Below are 12,873 nucleotides of genomic sequence, written 5' to 3' on the forward strand. Positions count from 1 at the left end.
CAACTGTTGTAAGGAAAAGCTACAAACACTCCACCTTCCTCAGCCCCCACACACGTGATATAGTATCCGGCTCGTCTTCTTTCTGTTAACGCACGTGACGAAACCACGCGAAGGCGAATGACGTCACGAATGAAGTTTTGAACACTGATTTTTTTATGGACGTGTTCAACAATTGATTTGATTTATGTTCGTTTTTAACCAAGAAAAGTTCCTTACTGCAGCTTTAAACCACATGTTTAATTGTATATGTCATGTTTACCGGACGATTGTGTTTTTATTTATTGATGTCATCGTGCAATACAGGTGTGTTTAATTGCTGTGTGTGTTTTATTGCTTTAGTGTTTTATTTCTCTTCGGATTGCAGTCCTGGTTTGTTATTACTAATGTTATTACTAATGTTATTACATACAATCAAACTGTAATAACCTAATAGTAATATTGTGGGCCTTCACACTCACATACAGAGCAACCGTGTGTGTGTGTGTGTGTGTGTGTGTGTGTGTGTGTGTGTGTGTGTGTGTGTGTGTCACTGCATTCTGACTGTATACAGTGCGTATGAGATTAAAACACAAGCCATAAAATATTATTATTTGTCCTGATCACTGAGACTGAATTAGTGAATGTAAAAAAGAGCTGTGATTTAAATTCGAGACTGCCCGTGTGTGTGTGTGTGTGTGTGTGTGTGTGTGTGTGTGTGTGTGTGTCCTGTACAGTATGTGCTTGTGCCATGCAACAGTATGTACAGTATGTGGTTCCAACATGTGATCTCTCCAGCTGCATGCAGAAATAAACTAAAGAGTCTCTTTTACAGCAAAGTGAAGTGAGTTCATTTCTTCAACTCTATTCATTCATTCATTTATTTATTTCCAATTTAAAATGAATCTAAGTGATCTGACTCAGAGTCGGTTCGTTTTCTGAACGGCACATCACTCACAGTGAATCAGTTTTAACCGAAAGCAGCGACTATATTTGCAGCAGTTTTCTGTGAATAGTAACACAATGTGCCTTGTTTACTACGCTGACTACATTTACAGTAGCACTTGTTTCTGGGAGTGATGGAGAGACGGCATTAATCAGTTTTCCTCTTCACTTTTGGAGGAAAAGGGGATTGCCCCCATAAAATGGAATACATTTATAGTATGTATGCATTAACATTTCTTTTGCTTCTATGGTTAACAGAAGATAACATTAGGATGTGATTCATTTTAAGACATTCACATAAGCATGCACAACAAGTGAACATCAATGAATGCGAGCAACTGCTCAATTTAACCCACGAAAGAAGTTTGGTCAATAGTGTAAAATAAACAAGGCAAACAATGGCATTTAGTGAAACATTTTATTATATAATATATCCAGGGAGAGAGAAGATAACTTGAATGGGCGGTCTTCATAGAAACTCATTCCACCTCCTACAGGGAGAGAAAGATGACAAAGCAGGCCACTTCTGTGCAATTCCTGGAAAGTGATTATTCTGAAATTAATGAGTGAAATTGATCAATAAAACGATGGTGCCTATAAAAATAGTGTACCCCGTATTATATATTCCTCTCCTTCTTCTTATTATTATATTATAAAATCATTTCCGCATTCTCCGATTCCTATAGAATTCTGGTTTATTCCTATAGAATTCTAGTCTAGGGAGTGTCGCTGTTTTTCACTTCGCGCTTATTATTATTATTATTATTATTATTATTATTATTATTATTATTATTATTATATAATCACTTCCGCATTCTCCGCTTGTTTTCCCAAAAGCTGCAGTTTCATGTAAATGAGGGGGCGGGCTTTAGCGTCACCATTGGTCCACTACAGCTCCTCCTCTAGCCAATAGTAGTGCATCAGTTTATCGGAAAGTGAAAGAGTTTCTCTCTCAGACGCGACTCCATTTTGTCTCAGTTGGAAAAGCAGAAAAACCTCAACACCAGGCAGAAACGGTGATATTAATGTCACACAACATGGACTGCTGAATAAAAGTAAGTTATTTCTTTAACAGAAACGACTTTATATTTTATTTTACTGGTGTAAAAAGAGCAGTAAGAAAACTGCGTCACTTCCCGGAACTGAAGGCATCTTCCCTGCAGCAGGGCGGTGGTTCAGACAGAAACGGGAACATGACAGGAGTATTCTAAAAGCGACTCGTGTAAACACCTTAATCACAGTGTTGTCTTACTCAGAATAAGGGCAATAATTACATTACTGCTGTCCATGGAAACGTAGTTTACAAAGTTCGTGTTTAGTTGAAGGTTTTCACACTGCGGGTAAGTGAAAGAAATAAAATACACTGAGATATGTAAGAGTATAAAGAAATAAAGTCAAGTAAAGTCGAGTATAAAGAAATAAAGTCAAGTAAAGTCGAGTATAAAGAAATAAAGTCAGTGGTTAGTTGAAACATAAATATAAACAGCAGCAGAAAATGTGAAGAGAAGAAAGACTGGTAGAAATCTGACACGCGTAGGCTTACTCGTGACCCAGTCCAGTAGGTGGCGGTATCACACCAACAGTCACGAGGTGGTAGTAGTAGTAGTAGAAGTAGAAGTAGAAGAAGAAGGAAACCCGGAAGCTGGTTTTTCTTTACCACATTTGATTCTGTGCAAAGAAAAGCTTTATATGTGAGTTTATTTCGGGTAAATGTTACTCTATAGCCGCATTTACATGGACAACAATAATCCACTCTTAATCCGATTAAGACCATACTCTAATTACGAAACTACCATGTAAACAGCAATTTTTACTTACCTTAATCTAATTAAGGTCATAATCGAAGTAAGCAATAATCGAATTAAGACAGGTGGAGTACTCCTGTTTTAGTCGCATTATGGACATGTATTACAGACATGTAAACACCTTAATCACATTATGAACGTCGTGTGAGAGTTTTCACCGCATTTTGTGACAGGACACGATCATAAAAATAAAAAATAAAAACACCCAAAACTGTATACGGTACCATAACGAAGACCAACTGTATGTTGATACGTGAAATTCTGGAGGGACGTCGGACGGCGTGGCGCGGTGACGTAATGACACGAGCTGTTAATCTAATTATGTTCTAAAACATGTAAAACGGGAACATGACAGGAGTATTCTAAAAGCGACTCGTGTAAACACCTTAATCACATTATTATCTTACTCAGAATAAGGGCAATAATTACGTTACTGCTGTTCATGTGAAGGTAGTCATTGTGTCTGTTGTAGTGTTTAATACCATGTCCTGTGTGTCTGTACTTATAGCGACCGTCTCCATGGCCTGTGTGTGTGTGAGCGTGTGTGTGTGAGCGTGTGTGTGTGAGCGTGTGTGTGTGAGCGTGTGTGTGTGAGCGTGTGTGTGAGCGTGTGTGTGAGCGTGTGTGTGAGCGTGTGTGTGAGCGTGTGTGTGAGCGTGTGTGTGAGCGTGTGTGTGAGCGCGTGTGTATGTGTGTGTGTGAGCGTGTGTGTGAGCGTGTGTACTTTGTCAGTGTGGTTCTGTGTCGGTGTTCAGTCTGTGCTCAGGTAATCAGCTGCAGTGTACTGTCTATTTAGGGCCGGATATCACTGCATTTTACTTTGTGTTTGTGTGTTCGAATGGGTGATGTAGTTCTGTAGTTTATCTCTCTCTCTCTCTCTCTCTCTCTCTCTCTCTCTCTCTCTCTCTCTCATTCTCAGTCTTCAAAGTGCTTTATTGGCAAGATTGTTTACATGCAATATTGCCAAAGCATCAGTATAGTTAAAGGAGAATTTAATAATAATAATAATAATAATAAGTAGAAGAAGAAGGGAATAACAATAGTAATAATTACAAAAAAGAAGATAAAAATATACATAAAAATGAAAAATAAAGTGACACAGTGCAAGGTGCCAGTGTAAGACAAAAGTATTAAAGTTGTCCACTAATCGTAGGGTTGGCGGTTCGATTCCCGACTCACGTGACTCCACATGCTGAACTTGGGCAAGTTGCTCCCGATGGCAAGTTAGCACCGTGCATGCCAGCTCTGCTACCATTGGTGTGTGTGAATGTGACACAGTGTGAAGCGCTTTGGAAGTGCACCATTTACCATTCTACGGAAGTCCAGAAAAGGCCATGATGATGTATAATAATCCCCCGTCGTTGTGTTTGTACAAACAGTACTTCCGGTTTCATTTCTCTCTGCAGCAGGGCCATGGTTCAGACAGAACACCTTCACAATGGAGCGGTTCAGAGAGGTTTATTTTCAGCTTGGACTCGAGTATAAAGAAATAAAGTCAGTGGTTAGTTGAAGGTTTTCACACTGCGGTTAAGCAGCAGCTCTTCCTGAAATCTCGCTTCATCTAGATGCACATAAACAGCAGCAGAAAAAGCTCCTTCACTTTTATACTAAACCATCATTTTAAATACATAAGGAACACAACAAACACAACAATTGACAGTATTTATGAGTGTACAGTCTGGATCATAAAACAAGACGACGCGTCTAAGCATCTTCAGCACAGCGAACAAAATATATTTAGTATGATGGTACGTGTGATCCCTCTGTAAATACAGATCATGGATCGTTCACGGTCTAAAACAGTCATATGGAACACCCTTACTTTAGACTCACAGAAATCATCTCTGTTTAGTACAACTGATTTCAGACTTACTGACTTCTGGCTCAGAATTTACAGTACATTTATTTAAACTAAAACCCATGTAATGCTGTTAAAGAGAAAGTGTATTAGACTTAAAGTAGCACTTCTATTAACTACAAATCATTTCAGCTGCCTTCTGGTTCAGACTTTTTATTTAAAGCAGGGGTGTCCAAACTACGGTTGGCCCGCGGTCCAGTTTTTATTGGCCCGCGGCAAATTCTGAAAATATAATTGAATATGGCCCACACAAGAAGCTTGAGCTCGACTCTGTTGCATTTCTCAGTTTCAACACTAGATGGAGCCAGCCACGGAAAACGTGCTTCTCGACCGTTACCGCTACTAAACAAAATTAAGCAAAGAAAAACTTTTACCGCGAATCACCATAAATGGCAGCACACAAAAAACGAAAAATAGCAAGTGAGTGTAGAAGATTTCAAACACGGTGTTCGTATTCATGTGTCAATATTTCACCTCTAGTGTGTGGCCCGGCCCTTTGTTTATTTTTCTGTATTTGGCCCTCACTAAAAAAAGTTTGAACACCCCTGTTCTAATGTTACGGACTCAGATATCACATCTGTAACATGCGTACAACACCTTACAGAGAGTTTAAAATGTGCAGACTACTACTGCCATCTGATCTTACTAATTACTCATCACTGGACATATACACAGCATTTAAAGAGAAAATATGCAGAAATTATTCCTCATTATGCAACATGAATACCGCATGCCAGAAGAACTCACACTCACACTGCTTAACAATGTATAGACACGTATTCGTATAGGAATCACAGATACACAAGTTAGTTATGGTTATTCCAGCTCTTGTTAGTGAGTCAGTTCCTGAAGGTAGACTGCTCTCTAAAACCAAATGTTTAGGCTCAACATTATCTCAACAGGGGGATGTGACCTGGCCTGATACGCACCACATTGCACATGTCTCACTTTGGTCCTTGTGATTTGGCCTCAGAGTTAGGCAGAGACTGTAACCTCGGGTCTGTTTTACTTTTCAGGGTTTTATTAATTTGTTAAGTACATCACTCACAAGGAACAGGTTCAAATGTCAGCTGATTAGTTTTATCATTAGTCAGGCAAAGATGTCGATATGCCTGTGCAGAAGAAACAACGTGGCGCAACACATAAACTGCCAGTAAAGTTCTCACCGGACTGATAACATCAAAAAATACTGACTGATTTTAACTTTTACAGAAATATGTTTAAGCATTTATTTATTTATATATATATATATATATATATATATATATATATATATACAGTAAGGGGAAAAAAGTATTTGATTCCCTGCTGATTTTGTACGTTTGCCCACTGACAAAGAAATGATCAGTCTATAATTTTAATGGTAGTTGTATTTGAACAGTGAGAGACAGAATAACAACAAAAAAATCCAGAAAAACGCATGTCAAAAATTTTATAAATTAATTTGCATTTTAATGAGGGAAAAAAGTATTTGACCCCCTCTCAATCAGAAAGATTTCTGGCTCCCAGGTGTCTTTTATACAGGTAACGAGCTGAGATTAGGAGCACACTCTTAAAGGGAGTGCTCCTAATATCAGTTTGTTACCTGTATAAAAGACACCTGTCCACTGAAGCAATCAATCAGTCAGATTCCAAACTCTCCACCATGGCCAAGACCAAAGAGCTCTCCAAGGATGTCAGGGACAAGATTGTAGACCTACACAAGTCTGGAATGGGCTACAAGACCATTGCCAAGCAGCTTGGTGAGAAGGTGAAGAAGCACAAAAGAACTGTCAATCTCCGTCGGCCTGGGGCTCCATGCAAGATCTCACCTCGTGGAGTTGCATTGATCATGAGAACAGTGAGGAATCAGCCCAGAACTACACGGGAGGATCTTGTCAATGATCTCAAGGCAGCTGGGACCATAGTCACCAAGAAAACAATTGGTAACACACTACGCCGTGAAGGACTGAAATCCTGCAGCGCGCGCAAGGTCCGCTGCTCAAGAAAGCACATATACATGCCTGTCTGAAGTTTGCCAATGAACATCTGAATGATTCAGAGGACAACTGGGTGAAAGTGTTGAGGTCAGATGAGACCAAAATGGAGCTCTTTGGCATCAACTCAACTCACCGTGTTTGGAGGAGGAGGAATGCTGCCTATGACCCCAAGAACACCATCCCCACCGTCAAACATGGAGGTGGAAACATTATGCTTTGGGGTTTTTTTTCTGCTAAGGGGACAGGACAACTTCACCGCATCAAAGGGACGATGGACGGGGCCATGTACCATCAAATCTTGGGTGAAAACCTCCTTCCCTCAGACAGGGCATTGAAAATGGGTCGTGGATGGGTATTCCAGCATGACAATGACCCAAAACACATGGCCAAGGCAACAAAGGAGTGGCTCAAGAAGAAGCACATTAAGGTCCTGGAGTGACCTAGGCAGTCTCCAGACCTAAATCCCATAGAAAATCTGTGGAGAGAGCTGAAGGTTCGAGTTGCCAAACGTCAGCCTCGAAACCTTAATGATTTGGAGAAGATCTGCAAAGAGGAGTGGGACAAAATCCCTCCTGAGATGTGTGCGAACCTGGTGGCCAAATACAAGAAACGTCTGACCTCTGTGATTGCCAACAACAGTTTTTAAACCAAGTACAAAGTCATGTTTTGCAGAGGGGTCAAATACTTATTTCCCTCATTAAAATGCAAATCAATTTATAACATTTTTGACATGCGTTTTTCTGGATTTTTTTGTTGTTATTCTGTCTCTCACTGTTCAAATAAATCTACCATTAAAATTATAGAATGATCATTTCTTTGTCAGTGGGCAAACGTACAAAATCAGCAGGGGATCAAATACTTTTTTCCCTCCCTGTATATATATATAATATAAAGTCACCTTGACTTTAATGTGTAGTGTGAAGTTTGATAACTAAAGGATTGTAAAAAGGGGAAGAAAAAAGGAAGAAAAAAAATCTCTCACACGCGTTCTCTCCCTCTCTTGCGCGCTCTGTGTTTTAGATGATGGGGGCGGGCTTCAGCGTCACCATTGGTCCACTACAGCTCCTCCTCTAGCCAATAGTAGTGAACCAGTTTATCGGAAAGTGAAAGAGTTTCTCTCTCAGACTCGACTCCATTTTGTCTCTGTTTAGTGCAACTGATTTCAGACTTACTGACTTCTGGCTCAGAATTTAGAGTACATTTATTTAAACTAAAACCATGTAATGCTGTTAAAGAGAAAGTGTATTAGACTTAAAGAAGCACTTCTATTAACTACAAATCATTTCAGCTGCCTTCTGGTTCGGACTTTTTATTTAAAGCAGGGGTGTCCAAACTACGGTTGGCCCGCGGTCCAGTTTTTATTGGCCCGTGGCAAATTCTGAAAATATAATTGAATATGGCCCACACAGGAAGCTTGAGCTCGACTCTGTTGCATTTCTCAGTTTCAACACTAGATGGAGCCAGCCACAGAAAAGGTGCTTCTCAACCGTTACCGCTACTAAACAAAATTAAGCAAAGAAAAACTTTTACTGCGAGTCACCATAAATGGCAGCACCCAAAAAACGAAAAATAGCAAGTGAGTGTAGAAGATTTCAAACGAATAGGAACCAGTTCGAGGTTCCTTGGTTTTGACAGCAGCTGATTCCCCAGATGTGACTGATGATTGTGTTTAGAACGATCCAGATTAAAGCAGCCGTCTAGATGACCAGTTTCAATTCTAAGCAACTGTTGTAAGGAAAAGCTACAAACACTCCACCTTCCTCAGCCCCCACACACGTGATATAGTATCCGGCTCGTCTTCTTTCTGTTAACGCGCGTGACAAAACCACGCGAAGGCGAATGACGTCACGAATGAAGTTTTGAACACTGATTTTTTTATGGACGTGTTCAACAATTGATTTGATTTATGTTTGTTTTTAACCAAGAAAAGTTCCTTACTGCAGCTTTAAACCACATGTTTAATTGTATACGTCATGTTTACCGGACGATTGTGTTTTTATTTATTGATGTCATCGTGCAATACAGGTGTGTTTAATTGCTGTGTGTGTTTTATTGCTTCAGTGTTTTATTTCTCTTCGGATTGCAGTCCTGGTTTGTTATTACTAATGTTATTACTAATGTTATTACATACAATCAAACTGTAATAACCTAATAGTAATATTGTGGGCCTTCACACTCATATACAGAGCAACCGTGTGTGTGTGTGTGTGTGTGTGTGTGTCACTGCATTCTGACTGTATACAGTGCGTATGAGTTTAAAACACAAGCGATAAAATGTTATTATTTGTCCTGATCACTGAGACTGAATTAGTGAATGTAAAAAAGAGCTGTGATTTAAATTCGAGACTGCCCGTGTGTGTGTGTGTGTGTGTGTGTGTGTGTGTGTGTGTGTGTGTGTGTGTGTGTGTCCTGTACAGTATGTGCTTGTGCCATGCAACAGTATGTACAGTATGTGGTTCCAACATGTGATCTCTCCAGCTGCATGCAGAAATAAACTAAAGAGTCTCTTTTACAGCAAAGTGAAGTGAGTTCATTTGATTGAACACTATTTTTTTTTTCTATTTAAAATGAATCTAAGTGATCTGACTCAGAGTCGGTTCGTTTTCTGAACGGCACATCACTCACAGTGAATCAGTTTTAACCGAAAGCAGCGACTATATCTGCAGCAGTTTTCTGTGAATAGTAACACAATGTGCCTTGTTTACTACGCTGACTACATTTACAGTAGCACTTGTTTCTGGGAGTGATGGAGAGACGGCATTAATCAGTTTTCCTCTTCACTTTTGGAGGAAAAGGGGATTGCCCCATAACACAGAATGCATTTACAGTATGCATGCATTAATATTTTTCTCTTTTTTCGCTTCTATGTGTAACTGGTCCATCCTGCCTCGCTACACTGCGCTGTGTTCTGGTGCACAATAGACATTGGACACCGGCGTATCTTGTTATATCTGTTACATATGTTGTTATATGTTACATGTTACATATGGTTAACATGAGAACATTAGGATGTGATTCATTTTAAGACATTCACATAAGCATGCACAACAAGTGAAGATCAATGAATGGAAGCAACTGCTCGATTTAACCCACGAAAGAAGCGGAGCATGCGGAAGTGATTATATAATAATAATAATAGTAATAGTAATAATAATAATAATAATAGTAATGATAATAAGCACGAAGGGAAAAACAGCGCAAGCGTTCAAAAAAAGAAAACCTGAGCAGAACTTGTCAGAGATCACAAACACACAGTAATATGACCAAGGAAAACGCTTTTGTGTGCGATTCAGAAAACTTTGAATTCATGTTTCAGTTTTGTGCGATATCATTTTTCATGTGTTTTTAAATATTTGATTCACGCTTATTATTCTTTACCGGTTATTAACATACCGCCCCGTTCTGCAGGCTTCAGCCGGTAGGGTGCGGAGCCAAACGTCACAGGTAGTGACGTCAGTTTACCGGAAAGCGGAAGAGTTTCTGCCGACCACAAAAAGCAGGAAGAAGAAGAAGAAGTTTCTCTCTCAGACTCGACTCCATTTTGTCGCTGTTGGAAAAGCAGAAAAACCTCAACACCAGGCAGAAACAGTGATATTAATGTCACACAACATGGACTGCTGAATAAAAGTAAGTTATTTCTTTAACAGAAACGACTTTATATTTTATTTTACTGGTGTAAAAAGATCAGTAAGAAAACTGCGTCACTTCCCCGGAACTGAAGTCATCTTCCCTGTGAAGCTGCTGTTTATCAGCTGTGTGTTATATATTTTATATATAAGTTTCTCTCTTCGATGAACATTCAGTGTTTGGGGGATTTAGATTTATTAGTGTGGAACAAACATCATATGTTTTAAGATCTGTCTTCTACGGAAGTCCAGAAGAGGCCATGATGATGTATAATAATCCCCCGTCGTTGTGTTGTACAAACAGTACTTCCGGTTTCATTTCTCTCTGCAGCAGGGCCGTGGTTCAGACAGAACACCTTCACAATGGAGCGGTTCAGAGAGGTTTATTTTCAGCTTGGACTCGAGTATAAAGAAATAAAGTCAGTGGTTAGTTGAAGGTTTTCACACTGCGGTTAAGCAGCAGCTCTTCCTGAAATCTCGCTTCATCTAGATGCACATAAACAGCAGCAGAAAAAGCTCCTTCACTTTTCTACTAAACCATCATTTTAAATACATAAGGAACACAACAAACACAACAATTGACAGTATTTATGAGTGTACAGGAAAAACGTTTTTATAACCCTTTACATTTAAATAATGGCAAAATCAATCAAGTTTAAAGAGACACTATAAAGTAGTAAGCCAAATAAATATACATTTACTAAAACATCTTTTAAGAAACTATATTATTATTTTTGTTGTTGTTGTTATAAATCTAACGTAAGTATTTTTTTAAACATGTAGATTGAAAACAGTTCATTTCACAGAGGAAGTCCGACACCAAAATGTTAATATTTTATTTCGTGTTAAGACTGAAGTAAAAGAGGTGATCAAACCCTCTCAGATCAGTTCATAGGGACCTACTATAAGCTCACAATAAAGATCAATTCATTTTACTGGAGAAAATTTTTCATAATTTTTTTGAAAGAAGACAGAGTTTCTCGGGGGAACGGAAAAGCTTCAAAATATAAATTTTCCTCCAATCTCATATTATTTTTCAGCACCATGTCCCCTTAGGGGCTCCGCAGGACAGTGTTCCTGTAGCTCAGTACTATCCTGTAGATGTTGTTACCCAGATGAGGATGGGTTCCCTTCTGAGTCTGGTTCCCCTCAAGCCTCTCAGTGATTCGCTCAGTTGGGATAAACTCACACCTTTAATATCTGTATACCGTGTTGATATTTCTGTAAAGCTGCTTTGAGACAATGTCTATTGTAAAAACTGCTATACAGATAAAATATTATTAAATTTAATAGAAGTAACTGTAATAAAATTCTTAATTAGTCAGTTAATATGATCATTTTTTGGCCATATAGTTTTAATGATAATTAAATGTGACACGGTAATACTAACCGGGAATTTTATCATGAAACCGGGAACCGTTTCATCCCTAATAGCGATCCATCCAGCTATCATCATATTGATAATCATTCATGCAGTAAGACTCTTCAGAATGAATTGTGATGATAAATGATAATAAATCACTGGTTTAGTAACAGAGGGTTGTGACGTTACTGTTGTGACTTGAAGCCACTGATTCTAACATTACTTCAAGAGGATGAAATACTCATTTTACTGAAAGATTCAGATAGAAGTCATATTGCTATCTTGTAAATAAGATTTGTCTATGAACTATGAATGACTGGCGTGGTGTGAGAGATGCGTTTCCAAAGCAACGGCACAAACATTATTATGGGATGTGTAAAAATATTAGACACTCTAGGTCAGGGGTGCCCAATACGTCGATCGCAAAGGAAGTGCAGGTAGATCGCCATTCAAAAAAAAAAGATGTTAGCGTTGATGTAGAGGGCAGCCAGTCTGAGATCTCGTCTTTTCTCTCACCACGCGTGTGCGATCAAACGCGCCAGTGCTAAAGGCTAGCGAGCGAAATCGTAGGAAGAGGGGATTTTTCAGTCTTTTAAAGACTTCATTGACAAAATCCAGCTCCCAGTGTGCAAACTGATATCAGTCACCACGGACGGTGCGCCCGCAATGGTTGATCAGCGCAAATGGATTCATTGCCAAGTGCAGGGAAGACGATGCTTTCCCTGACTTCCTTAACTACCAGTGCATAGTACACCAACAAGCCTTGAAAATGCTAAACATGAAAGAGATCGTGGATGTGGCAACAAAGCTCGCCTGTTCTGTACGTGTTACATCCTGTCAAAGACGGCTGTTCGTGCGCATCTGGAGAAGGCAGACTGCGACCACTCTGAGCTCCTGCTACACACTGACGTGAGATGGCTTAGTAGCGGTAAATTCCTGCAGAGATTTCGAGAGCTCTGTCCGGAGATAAGGGAGTTTCTTTTTGCTGTTAAACATGCAGAATACTCCCAGCTCAATGATGATCAGTGGCTGCTGGACTTGGAATTTTTAACCGATCTGACCAACATGTTAAATGAGCTTAATTCAGAGCTTCAAGGAAAAGACAAAACCGTGGTCAGTATGATCAGCTCAGTTAATGCCTTTAAACGGAAAATGCAACTTCTGTCCTCAAAGCTGCAGCGCCATGATTCTGGGAACTTCCAAAACCTCGCGTCAGATCTGGAGACGCAGCGGAAGGCTTGTGCGCAGTTGAACATTGCACGCTACACGGAGCAGATTGACAGCTGTCGGTCAGAGTTTGACAGACGCTTTCAAGCAACAT

At 39.5% G+C, this 12,873-nt stretch overlaps 1 protein-coding gene and 1 long non-coding RNA gene across 30 annotated transcripts in view; both read left to right on the top strand.

Annotated features, from left to right (window-relative positions):
- Nucleotides 1-12,873, top strand: part of LOC108272815 (uncharacterized) — a 257,124-nt gene that overhangs the window by 123,606 nt on the left and 120,645 nt on the right. The window lies entirely within an intron of this gene.
- On the top strand, nucleotides 1,833-9,692 carry LOC128634283 (uncharacterized). Its single transcript, XR_008397624.1, has 3 exons — nucleotides 1,833-1,976; nucleotides 8,981-9,087; nucleotides 9,289-9,692. It is a non-coding gene; the product is annotated as an uncharacterized LOC128634283 (long non-coding RNA).

The sequence above is a fragment of the Ictalurus punctatus genome, chromosome 12 (assembly GCF_001660625.3).
Source record: "Ictalurus punctatus breed USDA103 chromosome 12, Coco_2.0, whole genome shotgun sequence".
NCBI classification, from domain to species: domain Eukaryota; kingdom Metazoa; phylum Chordata; class Actinopteri; order Siluriformes; family Ictaluridae; genus Ictalurus; species Ictalurus punctatus.